The sequence below is a fragment of the Hydra viridissima genome, unplaced genomic scaffold (assembly GCF_058129835.1).
Source record: "Hydra viridissima isolate aposymbiotic clone 2 unplaced genomic scaffold, HvirCarnegie_v1 scaffold_5, whole genome shotgun sequence".
Lineage (NCBI taxonomy): Eukaryota > Metazoa > Cnidaria > Hydrozoa > Anthoathecata > Hydridae > Hydra > Hydra viridissima.
The window spans coordinates 8,306,886-8,321,439 of NW_028324304.1; the positions used below are offsets into that span (position 1 = coordinate 8,306,886).

Here is a 14,554-nt window from a genome sequence, read left to right on the forward strand (position 1 = left end):
TTAAATCAAAATCCCGGGATCCCGGAAAACATTTCCCGGGATTCCGGGAAATTGGAATAAAATTTTTCCCGGGAATTTCCCGGGAAGAATTACTATTCTTTATTTGAAACTGTAGTTTTCTGATTTCTGCTGTTCATCTTCTAATTTATCTTATTTGTTGTTTTACCATAAGCTGTTATTTATTATAAAATTTTACAAACATCTACAAGAATCTTTGATTCAGAAATTAAATAATTTACCAATCCGCGGGAGCTTACAGTAGTTTACTTTTATTCTGAGGCAAAAAAAACTTTCATTTTCATGCTGATGTTTACCAAATCAAAACTTTTGCGTGTTAACCATGCAAAGTTTGTATTTATGCTGTTAAATCGGTTTGATATGGAACTGGCAAGATATTGCAAATGTCTTAAAACTGTTCAATTAAGGTAGGTACCTGATAGAGTGGCAACAATTCAATCGTCTATCAAAATAGACGACTTAAGTTCATACAATGGTCTTCAGCCACTGGTGTTTACATAGTATAAAAGATTGGTGTTTTTTGTTTTTGTTTTTCCCAACCTCATTTAAAAATCCATTATTTAATTGGTTTTTGGCAGACGTAAAAGAATTGATTCCTTTATAACAAACAATAACTAAGCTTAATATTAGAAAAATTAGGAAAGTTGAGAATTTTCATAAAACTTTTTACATAAATAAGAATCTCTGTTTAAAATCGCAATGAGATGTAGAATAGCTTTAAATGCTTTAAAAGTTATTCTACATCTTCTTCTACATTTCACTGCGATTTTTTTTCAAAAAAAGCTGACAACACTAATTATCGTTCGATTTATTTACTTTTTAATGCTCTGAAAACTTTGAAAACGATTTGTTAAATAAAAACCATATTTAGATAAATACCAGTTTCATTTTCGAAAAAGAAGCATTCTACGAAAAAGAAGCATTCTAAATTAAAGTAATTATGAAAGTTACTCTTAATAATGGACTTTGGTTGTGGACTTTTCATCGATGCACAAGATGATTGTGAAATCGTAGACTATATCATCCTCCTCCATCCTCCTTTCAATGAATAGCTACTGTACTGCAACAAATGGCAAGTTCTTACGGAAATTTAAATCATACCGTTTCACTTATCAACAGGTTTATAGCTTTAAATGGCAACACCTCAGATAGTAAAACCGTTCAGATTTGGGTGTATGGATCCATATTAGATCTTCTCCACTTTTACATCTATATTAGATCTTCTCCTCTTTTACATCTATATTAGTAATCTTAATCTTTCTATCAAACATTTAAATGAAAACTATTTTGTTAATGAAAAATCAAAACTGATTGATTTTATAAGTCAACTGCCGAATTGATTTTTTAGTGAACGTAAAATCGCTTTTAGAGCCAAAGATTGTATTGTATCAGTCAATCCATGGCCTCCTTTGCTTCATTTTATGATTTTTATAACATTTAATATTTTTTAACAAACAAAAATATAGTAAAAAATATACAACCGAGAAGTTTTTCCTTTAATTTTGTCCATCAAAAAAAACGTTTTTTTAATTTTAAATTCTTGGACTTTTATGTAAAAGAAAAAAATAGTTTTTGTTGCGATCGTTTTTTTTTTTTTTCACAAAAGTACAGCCGTTTGATGCTATTTAATTCCTTTTACATTAAATTTGGTTTGAGGCTGTTGTCTCAAAGTATAAATTTTTGTAGATGGTTTGTTTCTATTCCCTCGATACAAAAGTTTTATTTGATACACATCATCGAAACACGCAACTACAACGCCTACGATGTACGTATTAAAAATTGGAAACACGCGCCGAAAATTTAATATAATATAAGTATTATATTGGGGATTTTAAAGGAATTTGATGAGGCATGCTTATGAAACGTATTTGAAAGATTTAATGTAAATGTTATTAACTGTAGTATTATTTAAGAGACCCTATGGAAAAAATAATATTTTTGAGGATTTTTTGATTCATAAAAAAACTTTTGAAAAAAAAAAAAAAAATGTAACACTTTTTATCTTAACAACTTTTCGTCGAGCGTTTTCTTGATTGGAATCTTAAGAAGAAGATTAACCGATGCTTACAAGGATTATAATAGGATCATGTTAAATTTCGCCGGTGACATGCTTTAATCTGATATTTAAAGTTGTCGTAGTTTAAGTGATGCAATAAAATTATTTGCTACGAATTAAATAAATTTCATTGATTCTGAGATTTTTAAGGTGAAACAAGTCAAGGATTTGCAAAAGGTATTTCTAGAAAACGTAAGAAGCACCCTTTCTGTCTTTTAAAATATTTTTCATTTGATATATTTTCATATTTTATACGGTTTATTTAGATGAATCGCGTTTTCATGGTTTTAGTTTTATTCCTAATGATATTAACAGGTAAGAGTATTAAATTATATTTTAATTTCAATAAAAGTTAAGCAACTTTTGCATAATCATCTTTATGTTTAGTGTGTGAATCCCAACAAGGCTTATACTGGGACCAAGCTTCAAAATCTCTAGTTAAACATTTCAAAACTCGTCATCAAGGTTAGAATACAAAATATTATACATAAACACTTCTTTATATATATATATATATATATATATATATATATATATATATATATATATATATATATATATATATATATATATATATATATATATATATATATATATATATATATATGGGGAGGTGGTGGGGGGAATGTTGCATAGGGGACAGTGTTGTTTATAAGTCTGGAAACAGTAATTCAACTGTGTAATACATATTAATTTTCATAAATGTTACTCTTTCATTTCTCTTCATTTATTTGCGTAATAACTGATCGGTAAATCAAATCGTAAATGAAATTTAATAGCAATCTTGTCAGAAGCAGTACTGTTAGCAGCATATATATAGCATATATAATGTTTCTTAAAAGCAGCAACAAAATTAAACATAAATGAGCTCGACAGAATGGTTCAGAATGTCACATTTTAGGAAAATATTTTACCTTCGTTATTTTATAAAGCTACGATCTTAGGATTTTTAGTGAATCCTCCATATACCTTAGCCTTACCTTATGTACATCACTGTGTTACCTTTATCAAAACTCTGATGCGGCCCTCCGGTGGACGAGGGAAATCAGAAAACTTTCAGATTGTATTTACTCAAAATACCCTTACACAACTTTTTTAAAAAACTCAGAAAATCTGAGTGTGACCATTCTATAACTCGTATTTATTAGTTTTTAGCTTTCATTTTACTTGATTTTTTTATAGATTCTCAGAATTTTGACAAACAAATTGACAAACTGGTAGACGACATCATTGAAGATTTACTTAAAGAGAAATAAGTAAGAATTTACAAAAGTGCATTTCAGACTTTAATTTATTTTTATGTTCATATTAAAGACTTAGTAATTCATATTTAAGTTCATATTAAAGTTATTAGTTAGTGTTTTAAATTTTTAAATTTGTGTTTACTAAAAAATGTTTGTTTATAAGTATTTTTATTGCTATCTTTTAACAGGAATCATTGTATGAATAATAAATGGATTATCAAATTGGCATCAAAGAGCTGTCAATACTCAATATCATTATCTTTTTTATTTATTACTTTTAATTGATTTTGAAAAAAGTAAAAAAATATATTTTTTATGAGAGATTACGTTTATTTTGTGATTTTCCGAAATGAATGAAGTTATTTGAAAAGTGGGATGGTTTCTGCCATAATTGCAAATGTTTGTTGTATTGCATAAAAATTTGTTTTGAGATAAAGGATTCTTTTACTTGTTTTACAGATTAAAAATGCTGATTTAAATCAATGATACGAAGTACGAAGTTTGTTTCTGGAGAAGTAAAAAATTAGAGATAATTAGAATTTGAAACTTTTTAAAATAAACCCCCCCCCCCTTTTTTTTTTTTTTCTTCCACTGTGCAATTTTCTAATAAAAGCTGTCTGGTAATAACGCTAAAAATCAAATGTTTATTTTCAAGACACGAAGAGATTATTGCGGATTTGGAGATATTATAAGTATGCAACATGCACGTATATGGTATACACATTCAGATATACATACGCAGATATACATGGATACGCCTATACAAATACACATTTGATACACACAGATTTATTTACATCAAATGAAGAATAATTAGTAGTTACGGGTTCTTTTATATCATGATAGTCAAGAACGAACTATTATAAAACTTAGTCTGAAAGCTTATAAAAAAGTTTAAAAAAATCTTAAAGCCTGAAACTCGGTAGTTTTTAAGGAATGTTCATTTAATCTAAGAAGACTTATTTATAGTTAGATTAAACGTATGGAATCTCAGAGGATCAAGAAATATGTTTAAGTACCTTCAGCATAAATGCTTTACAACTTTTACCACATTCATTAAAAAAAAAAAAAAAAAAAAAAAAAAAAAAGGATATCAAATTTTTTCTTTTTTTTTTTTAGATCGCTTTTTTTTTGTTTACATAGCTTTTGTTAAACTTTCAATTTTTTAACAAAAGCGATGTAAAGTTCGAAATTATTTAGACCAATCGTTTTTTAAGGGCTGTTTACAAAAATTAACAAAGAGTTAGACCGCGTTGATTTAAAGATACTTTTAGTGGATCCACTTAATTTAAGCCTATTCAAATTGAGTGACGATGTGTTTTAATTTGATTTTAGTACAGAAAAATGATAAAATGATTAATACAAGTCCGAAGAAATGAAACGTTAATGTGAAAAATATTTAAAGAACTATATCCAATTATCTTAAACCTATCCAAAATAAGTGTCACCATTTTAATTTGATGAAAGTATAGAAAAGTTTTGAAAAAATACTAAAGTCCGCAATGATAATTGCCTATGGACTTTTTAAAATATTTTGAGAGCCATATTCCTTATACTTTGAAGAACTTCTAAGAACAGCACATCTGTTATTAAATGTAGCGTATTTTATTTTTTGTTTCTTCAAGTTATATATAAGTTATATATTGTATATAGATTTTGATAATTTGTTTTTATGTTTTAAAGCAAATTTGTCTTCCTTTCAAATAACGTTAAAGTTGTTTTAAAAAAAGCTGATTGTTAACAAAAGAAAATAAATTTGCAAGTAGATCTAAGAAAATTCATTTTGGACGAGTGACTTAAAAATTGTAATGTTCCAATTAATTCACTACCATAGAAGTGTAAAGGAAAAGAAAAAGAAAGTATAAAGTTTAAAGGAAAGCGTACAAAAGCGTACCTAATGAAATTATTGTTTAATGTACAATAAATCCTTATGATTTTTGTAATCATTTGGATTTTGGTAGGTCCCTTCTAAGTCTCTAACAATACCCTGCTAGAAATTCTAGACTCCATTTCCTTTTGAAGCGTTTTACCATTAAGAAAATGTTCTGATGGAAGCTCTCGCCTTGTTCATCACTCACAGATTTGCTAAAAGGAAATCCATTTTTGAGTCCAACATATTTTTTTTTAAGGAACCCATAGCTTTATTTGATATTGTAAGTTAATTTGTTAAGCCATTGTAATTTTCCGACGACTTTTTCTTGATTATTCAGTTTCTCTTCAAGGCTTTTAATCGTTTGTCAGCTCATGTATTTGTGAACCTACAAATATTTCTTCTTAATTTTGCCTCCCTGAGTTTGGAAAATTTCTCTTTCAGAAATAAAATTCTACTTCAGGTTGGGTTTTTTATATTTATAATTATTTTTTTTTCAATAAATTAGGACGGGTCAAAATTGTCAATTTCTTGCAAATCACTATTTTTAGCTAAATTATCTTCCTCTAAAATGACAATTAAAAAAATATTTGATACAGAGACGATTGTGTAATCTGAAACCTTTTTTCATAATTATAAGAAATCCCATTTGACAATCAGCAACATACTTTTTATCGAATGGAATTTGAATCGTAATTTACCTTTCAAGACAAATAGTTTGTTTTTTTGAGGCACAATCTACTTTTCAGTTATTGTCGTGTATTCATTTGTTTGTACCCTTAAGTTTCTCATTAAGTGATTTTAACACCTGTTTAAAATTTCTTCTTATAGCTTTGCAAAACGATAGAAGATACTCAACCTTCATTATTTGCTACTACAAACTCGTTTAATTTCGCAAAAACCACTGAAGTGTCTTTTCTGTTTGGTTCATCGAATTCAACTGTTTCTAAGCCTACTCTAACTTCAGTATTTGGATGTGTTTGGATCATCTGTAAGTATCACCCAAAGTACTGCAGGATTTAGCTTTGCTAATGCAGGATCAAGAAATTTTTCTACTTCTGTACCTTCTTTTAATTTTTCAACAAGTTTAAAGCCATCCTTTCTATCTGAAAATCCTGTGCCTTTTTTATGACAAGTGGGTTTTCAAGTTCATCAATGCCGAACTTTCCTACTTCAGCTGTAACAAAGCCGTTCGACATCAGTTCCTCAAAAGAACAGCCCTCTTTTAATTTTACTTCTGGAAAGGGACCTTCTTTTGATTTTAATGGTACCAATAACGTACCAAGCTTTACAGATAATTCAATGGGTGGCTTTTAAAATGGAACATTTGGGCTGTTTTTAAATGGCGCTGCACCTTCACAAAAGAAAAAGATCCCCATTCTCCCAAATATACTTAATTTGTTGTTGTTGACTTTGATATAATTTTGTACTTTTTATTTAGAGTCCTGTGAAAATAATGCAGATGATTACAAAGTTCTTATTACTTTTTATTTTGTAAATTTCGGTCAAAATTATGATTTAAATGATTGCAGTTAAAGTATTGATATTATTGTGCTATTATTGAAGAAAAATTTGAAATAATAAACAATTTGAATTCACCTTAATTTTGTCTTGGAAAGTTCACATAGAAAGCCTCACAATTTCTATTTTTAAAAAATGTTGGTATTATTTCGCAAAGGTAGGTCACTTGTAACAAAGTGTTAAGTACAGTAATTTCAACTAAATTTTAATGATTTTTTCTATGTACTATTAATTTGTTAAGATTATTCATTCAACTTGCTCAACTTGATTGTGTTAAGAAGCTCTATTTTATTATGAAAAGTCAGACAAATATTTTGTTTATCAAATAAAAGTTAATTTCAGTCCAAAAACATCCCTTAAGAAAATGTAATGCTCTTTAACTGATTTTTTAAAACTTTTTTTTAATGATTAAAAAAACTTGTATATTGAACCGAGAAAAGAAGATTGATTATTCATCAAGATGCTTAAATGAGATACTTTTTTTAAAGATTTAGGAACAAACAACACTGATAATAATTCACTAATCTTTTTGCTGTCACAACTTGATAAAGTTTCTATTTATAACTATATTATAGTTTAATTTATTTATAATTTCAATGCTAAAGCTAGTTATACAACTGTGGGTCATTAGTTTGCTGTTATAAAGAACAAATCTATATAAGATAGTACTTTAAAAAACTATAAAACTATTGGTTTATTTTTAAGATAGTATTACGATGCAAAGAAACAGAAATGTTGCGAATGAAACCTACCTTAAATATACATAGCAATTTCATCTCAAGATACTCAGTCCTGAAATCCATAATTGCAGAATTCGATCCTTTTTTATATAATGATTTGATATCCAAGTGAATAATTTTTATACAAAAATTTACGTTTAAAAACCCAAAAGACGTTGGTATTAAAATACTAAAAATTTTTTAAAAACATCATTCTAAATATTGGTATCAAACGTCTTTGGAAGCATTGTTTAAATCATAGTTAGAGTCTCAATGCAACCAATGAAAAATTGAGTTTTTTAAATGTCTCATGCTGATAGGCAAAGAATTTTATGTGAAATATGTTTTGTCTCATGCTGATAGGCAAAGGATTTACAAGTGAAAGTCTTTATTAATTGAAAGAATTTTTATGAAAGGATTTTTCAAGTAACTTTTGAACATACAATGAAAAGTTGTTCTTTTATCCACTCAAATATATTAAGGTGAAGCTAAAAATCAAAATTTGAAAATACATTCAAAAATATGTTTAAAAAAATTAATAATAATATATATCAAAAAAATCTTCTGTGTTCTAATCATAACTTGAAAAATTTAACTTTTTTGCCGTGGTACTTAAAAAAACATGCTTCTGAACCAAAAATTATTTATTGTTTAAAATTGTTTTGTGTTTAACTAATTCTGAGAAAGTTTTTGAAAAATTTGTTGCAATAAAAAAGAACTGGTGTAATAAAAATTTATTGCAATAAAAATTTTGGTGCAATAACACAAAAAATCATTAAAATTCTTTTTTTTTTTTTAATCATGGAAACTTTTTTATTTTTATTAAAACCTTTTTTTATCTGTAGAATGTTAACGTTTTTTTTGTTTCCAAAGAATTTTGTTTTTGCTTTTCATTTTTTTGGTTTAATAGGTGTTGTCATTTAACTTTACTGATTTTTTGTTTTCTTCAGAGTTTTTTGTGTCAATTACCTAAGAGTGTTAAAGAATCACGGAAAACACAGGATAAACAGACAACATGGAAAGGAATTTAATAACAAGACCTAACTTTTTACCAAATCATAAAAGATTAAGTTCAAAAATGAAGATGAAATGTTTTGGCAACAGATTAAAACACGTGGTTTTATACATTTTAAGCGAGACTTGGATCCAAGTAAAAAAAATGGCGACTCCATCTTCGAAATTTATAGCTGGTTATAATGGAAATCCAATCATGAATTGCTTCTTTAAAGATTTAGGACACTCATTTACTAATGAGTTGTATAAGAATTTGTCTTTCGAAGAAGTTGGTAAAGAAAATCAAGATGAACAGATAAACCAAAGCTTAAATGGTATTCAGAAGTATGTTGTGGTAAAAGATATTCATAAAATGTCATACTTTGCAATTAGCTCGAATCATCAAATCGTGGATTGAAGATCGTGAATTGGAAAGAAAGACGAGAAACCGAGAAAGAGGTCCGTCAAATTTAAAACTTAATCAAAATGTGATCTGTGGAATTGATGAAAACTCTGAATACGCTTGGGATATCGAAAAAAAATTAAGTGTTTTCAAGTCGACAATCGAAGAAGTCAAAAAGAGATATGGCTACAAGACTTACAAGAAACAGAAGATCCGTGGAACAAATCCCAACAACAAATCATCGAAGTCGAAAAACTCGCTTGAAAACTGCATCGAGAAAAGCTTAAAGTAAATCAAAAATGGGAGATTAAACCTATTCCCAGTAATAATGCGTACTGAGTTGCAAACTCGACTGTTCGACAACCCCCAGGTCAGCAATTTTATACAATCCCAAAAGGAACAAAACCTGACATTTTGCTAAATGCAATTAAAACTTTTTTAAAATGCAATTATAGCAGGATTATGATTTAGCAAGCCATCTGTTCATTTGGTTTCAAAACTCAGCCATTTTTCAGGAACGGAAAAATGTTTAAAACTGGGACTAATGTCTATGATCCGAAAACATGCCAATCCGCCCGTCTTCTGGCCTGATCTTGCATTTTGCCATTACTCTGGAAGCGTAATCGAATAGTATCAACAAAATGGCGTTAATTTTTTCACAAGAAACATGAATCCAGTATGCAAGTATGAAACGTGAGCTTTATAAAAAGGGCGAAATTGCGTTAGATAAGTTATGACAAGTTTTGTGGCTTTTGTAACACATGTTGCACTTTGACAATTGCGTTAGCAACTTCTTTGTTTTTTCTGGACATATGCTCAGGGTTTAAAGACAACCCAGTTCTCAATCGTAAGTATCTGTTGAACTGATCAAATGCGATTTGGAAACTCTGTGTGATATTTTAACTTTGCATAAAGCATCTTTTACATTTCATCTATTTGCTTAAGAAATAGCGTGAATACGTAGTCATGGTATTATTGAAGGATTAAAACCAATAATTGACAAGAAACGATCACCGGAGTACGGCAAGAAAAATTTTAAGAAAAATGAAATACAAAAAATTTACAAAACGAATGAGTTGGCCGGGAATCGAACCCGGATCTATTGCTTGGAAGGCAACAATGCTAACCGTTACACCACCAACGCTTAAAGTAATCAGTAGAATAAATATATTTAAAATCAAAATTTTTGTAATAAATAAAAATTAGGAACATCATGACTTGATTCAAACGACCGGTTATCTCACTATTCAAGCGAAAAAATTAGAAGGGTAATTGTATTAATTACTCTGCTAAAAGTTTGCCCATACATATCAATAAGGCATTCGATCCACGAAGAATTTTTTAGCGTCGGGATTTCGCAAAATTTTGAATTTAAGAATCCCGGTATTATTATAAGCATAAAATTTACTGGAATCAAAAAGTTCTTTTTTTAAACGTTAACAAAAATAAATCAAATGAAAGGCAATTGATTGAGACATTAAAAATTTATTTAAAAAACAAGGAAATATTTTATTTTCGTTGCAGTTTTGAATGATGTTTTTAGGAAGCGCAAAAAAAAAAAAAAAGCGCCTCCGAAATTTCATCTCCCAAACAGTTTCGAATTTTTGTGCAGAATTTTTGTCCGGCAGACGAAAATTCTTTTGTTCAGCAGTAGATGATTTTTTTTTGTATTTTTAACATTAATGTCCCATATCTAACTTGCTGCATCAGAGATGTCTTTATTTAGTAATAAGATTTATTTAACAAGTCGCGGCTATACAGGCCAAAATTGACATATCTTAAGCTTAGAGATGAGATGGAAGAACTTGCCTCACCCGCAATATTCTCTAGACATTGCTCCAAGGGATTATCACAATTTCCGTACTCTGCAATTTCACATGTCAGAGAAGAACTTCGATGATGTTTGACATCTCGAAGGCAGCTTCTACTATGATGGGATTCACTTCTTGCCTTATAAATGGAAAACTGCTAATGATAATAATAGTGATTTTATTATAGATTGATTGCGTTTATTTCATGAAAGTACGAAAAAACTTTTTTTCCAAACTAATAATTAAATTAGAAGTTAAGCTAACCGACCGAAGGCTAACCAGCCGAAAGCTAACCGACCGAAAGCCAACCAGCCGAAAGCTAACCGACCGAAAAACTGAGCGAAAACTCGAATAACTTTTAACGGTAAATTTTTTTAACAGTTAAAGTAATAAATTCTTAAAAAATTTTTTAAGAACTTTTAAATTTTAGAAAACCTAAGAAAAAATTCACACCAGGGACTGTCAGAATGCAATCCTGCAATTTCAGAACTATAAAAACTCTTGGGATCCTGGGATTGCTAACGTTAATAATAAAAGTTTAAACAAAATATTTAAAAGTTTTCAAAAAAAAGCAACTATAATTAAGGTTTTAAAATCTGTCCCGGCCAACTTTATTCTTCGGTAGAAAAAACCCACCGTCAAAATTTCTAGTAGAAATACCACCTGCTGTTTGTCAATCGTGAAATATTCTAAAATGTCCTTAATAAAAAAAATATTAAATATTCAAGTGATTATAAATATATTTTACATAAGAAAGTCAACAATAACTGCATAAAGAGAAATGATTATGAAAAGAAATAAAGATTTTTCTTCTTTTTTTTTTTTTCAACTCCTCTACAGCAAATACAGTTATTTCAAATTAGAAATTTTAACGAGTGTTTAAACATAGCAGATGAAATCATGCATGTTACATTACTGTATATAACCAAAGAACCGGTGCTCAAAAGTGCAGAATTTTTGTTATTGAAAGCTTCTTGAGTTGTTTTGGCTAATAGAAAAAAGTGTCAAATTCAAAATTTAATGAAACTTCAAACCACCATATCTTTTAAAACCACCATATCTTCATATTTTCAGTTTTCCTTCTGGTTTTAAACATTTTCTGGAAACTTAAGAAAATCCAAGAAAAATTTAAAGTACATCCAAGAAACCTTTTTATTTCAAGAAGCTTATTTTGCTTAATTCTTATTTAAAAAATGGTTCTTTAGATAAAATCAATTACGATATTTCATGTACAGCGAGCACAAACGTTTGAATGACGTTATTAAATATTGGTACTCATGGAGTTATTTTCACCATTTCTCAATATTTTTATAATTTCTTTACCTTCATTTATTTCAAAATTTTTTGCATGTATAAAATTTCAGTAATTTATAATGTATTTCATGAAATATATAAACTACCCTTTCTTCTGCAGATGATGGAGCTAGGTTTTGAGACAAGTCCCAGTGACCGATTGCATTCATGGAACCAATCCCAACCAAAAAAATATTTACGTCACCACATTAATGTTACATTCCGTTTTGACAACCGTGAAATTCCTTAGTGTTAATATGAGTAATCTTACGAGGTTTTTGCGTAATAATTAAAGATTAAGATTGCTTGCGTTCATAAAATTACACGAAAGAAAAAAACTAACGCTATCCAATTGAATTGTGAAATTAAAATTCCCACGTTGATTTAATTAATTCGTAACTTCAATTAGTTTGTCCGTCGGCTCGTTATAACTGACGTAAATAATTCGCTCGAATTTTCTGTTATAAAATTACGAGAATCATCAGTCAACTTATTGCTATACTTTCTCGTTAAGTTGACATAAAATTTTGTAACAAGAGCCTTCTTTCTCTAAGTACGAGACCTCAGTGTTTCTTTTCTCTTCCAAGTCATCAATTGGAACGGAATTGCTTCCATTCTCCGGGTGCTTATACTGAAGATGGAATCTGATTCTTGAAGTGGTACCCTTTACCTTTCCAAGGGTCATTTACTTACCCTCAGACTCACATGCATTCGGGCTTGACCTTTACTACCTTCGTTGACTTTACCAAACTATCGCCGTTAGCATATTAATGACACAAGGAATTTAGAATGTTAGTGTTGTTGAATTTGGAATTTAGAATAAAATTTGAGAGGAATTAAAATTTGCTGACGAACAGTTAGGAGGTTGGGAAGGGAGTTGGTAGGAGCAGCAGCCATTTCGCGAATTTTAATTAAGTTGAAAAAAATATGTAATATTTAGTTTGATGACATAAAATTTCTCTTTTCAGAATAAAAAAATATAAACTTTGTAGATTTTTGGTATTGATAAGTTTTCAACAGAACAACGAGTGAAAATAATTGAAAATACTGAAGCTGCGAGCCGTAGCATTGAAGAGAACCCAACCACATCCACTCGAAGGCGTTCTCAAAAACTTGGCATCTCACGGAGTTCTCAGCAGCACATTCAAAGAGACTTGCACATGTACCTTTACAAGGTTCAATTAGTGCAATATTTACAACCACCAGAATTCAAAAACGACTAAATTATACTGTCAGGTTTCAGAGAACTGCAAAAAATGACAATGAGTTTATTCACAAGTTGATCATGGGATATGAAGCTCATTTCCATTTAAATGGACATGTGAATAAGCAGAATACCATATTCTGGGGCACAGAAAATACACACGCTAAGTTCATGCGAGTCGATTGCACCCGGTAAAAGTCACAGCATGGTGTGGAGTAACATCAGATAGGGTTATTGGGCCCTTCTTCTTTGAAGGTACAAATAAAAATGCTGTGACTGTAAATGCTGAGAGATATCGAGACATGCAAGCAAGTTTTGTTCAACCTCAGTTAGCAAACATGGCAGGGTATTGGTGGCAACAAGATGGAGCAACTACACATACCGCTAGAACCAAAATGCAGTTGTTAGCTGCAATATTTCAGGATTAGATAAGCTCTCATAATTCCGATTTTGAATGGCCTACATGTTCTCCTGATTTGACAGCACCAGACTTTTGGCTTTGGGGATATCTTAAAGACAAAGTGTATGCAAATAAGCCCCAAACTATTCAAGAACTTAAGGCAAACATACGACAAGAAATTCTTTCCATACAACCTCAGATGTTAAGAAGTTTTATGGAGAATAGCTTAGAAAGAGCTCGACTTTGTGAAGCCGAGAATGGAGGCTATTTAAGAGACATTATCTTTCGTAACTAAGTCAGAACTAACTTACAGACTCTAAACTTTGTAATAAAAAAAGAATTAATTAAATACAGTCATTTAAGAAAAAGTTATTTAATTTCTAAAATATAAAGTGACTTATGAGCCACCTAGTATATTCAACAATACAAGTAAAATTACCAGTGAAAATATGACTGGAAAAAAATCTTTAAAAATTTACAAGAACTGATCTGAGTATCTTTGATCTTAGTACGCTGAATGAAATTTTGTAAATCATTTATAAGAAGCCGAATTTCATTTGTTACAAATTTGAACTCAAATTTTTAACGAAAATCTTGCAGCTAACGTAAAATTCATACCATTAACATTAAATCTTGCAGTTCTGTTAGAGGAAGATCGTAAATTATGAATCTCAAGTAATGATGTTTTAAAGAAAAATGCAATTTATTTAATCGATTTTCAGAATATTAAAAATTTCCTTGTTCATGATTAGGCGTCTTTTCCTTGTTTTATACTATTTTTTCTGTGTTAAATTAAAATTCGTTCCAGAATGATTTTGTAGTAAAAGTCTCCTGCGTCAGCCGGGAATCGAACCCGGATCTATTGCTTGGAAGGCAACAATGCTAACCGTTACACCACCGACGCTGTTTTTTTACCTATGGAATATTTATTATTTAAATGCTTTCAATTTTTTTTCATTTTCTAGTTAGTTTTTCAGGGTTAGTCAGAAAAGTCAACTGTTTTTACGGAGACCAGAGGAGGT

At 29.5% G+C, this 14,554-nt stretch overlaps 1 long non-coding RNA gene and 2 other non-coding genes across 4 annotated transcripts; 1 reads left to right on the forward strand and 2 right to left on the reverse strand.

The window, feature by feature from the left end:
- The first annotated feature begins 2,110 nt into the window (after nt 1-2,110).
- On the forward strand, nt 2,111-3,639 carry LOC149888420 (uncharacterized). Of its 2 annotated transcripts, none has more exons than XR_016452619.1 (5): nt 2,111-2,251; nt 2,341-2,389; nt 2,462-2,539; nt 3,257-3,330; nt 3,507-3,639. It is a non-coding gene; the product is annotated as an uncharacterized LOC149888420 (long non-coding RNA). The 2 variants fall into 2 exon arrangements; XR_016452620.1 differs by having other exon boundaries at nt 2,155-2,266.
- Nucleotides 3,640-9,896: 6,257 nt separating this feature from the next.
- Nucleotides 9,897-9,968, reverse strand: Trnag-ucc (transfer RNA glycine (anticodon UCC)). The gene has a single exon. It is a non-coding gene; the product is annotated as a tRNA-Gly (tRNA).
- Nucleotides 9,969-14,364: 4,396 nt separating this feature from the next.
- Trnag-ucc (transfer RNA glycine (anticodon UCC)) lies at nt 14,365-14,436 on the reverse strand. Its single transcript has one exon. It is a non-coding gene; the product is annotated as a tRNA-Gly (tRNA).
- Nucleotides 14,437-14,554: the final 118 nt, after the last annotated feature.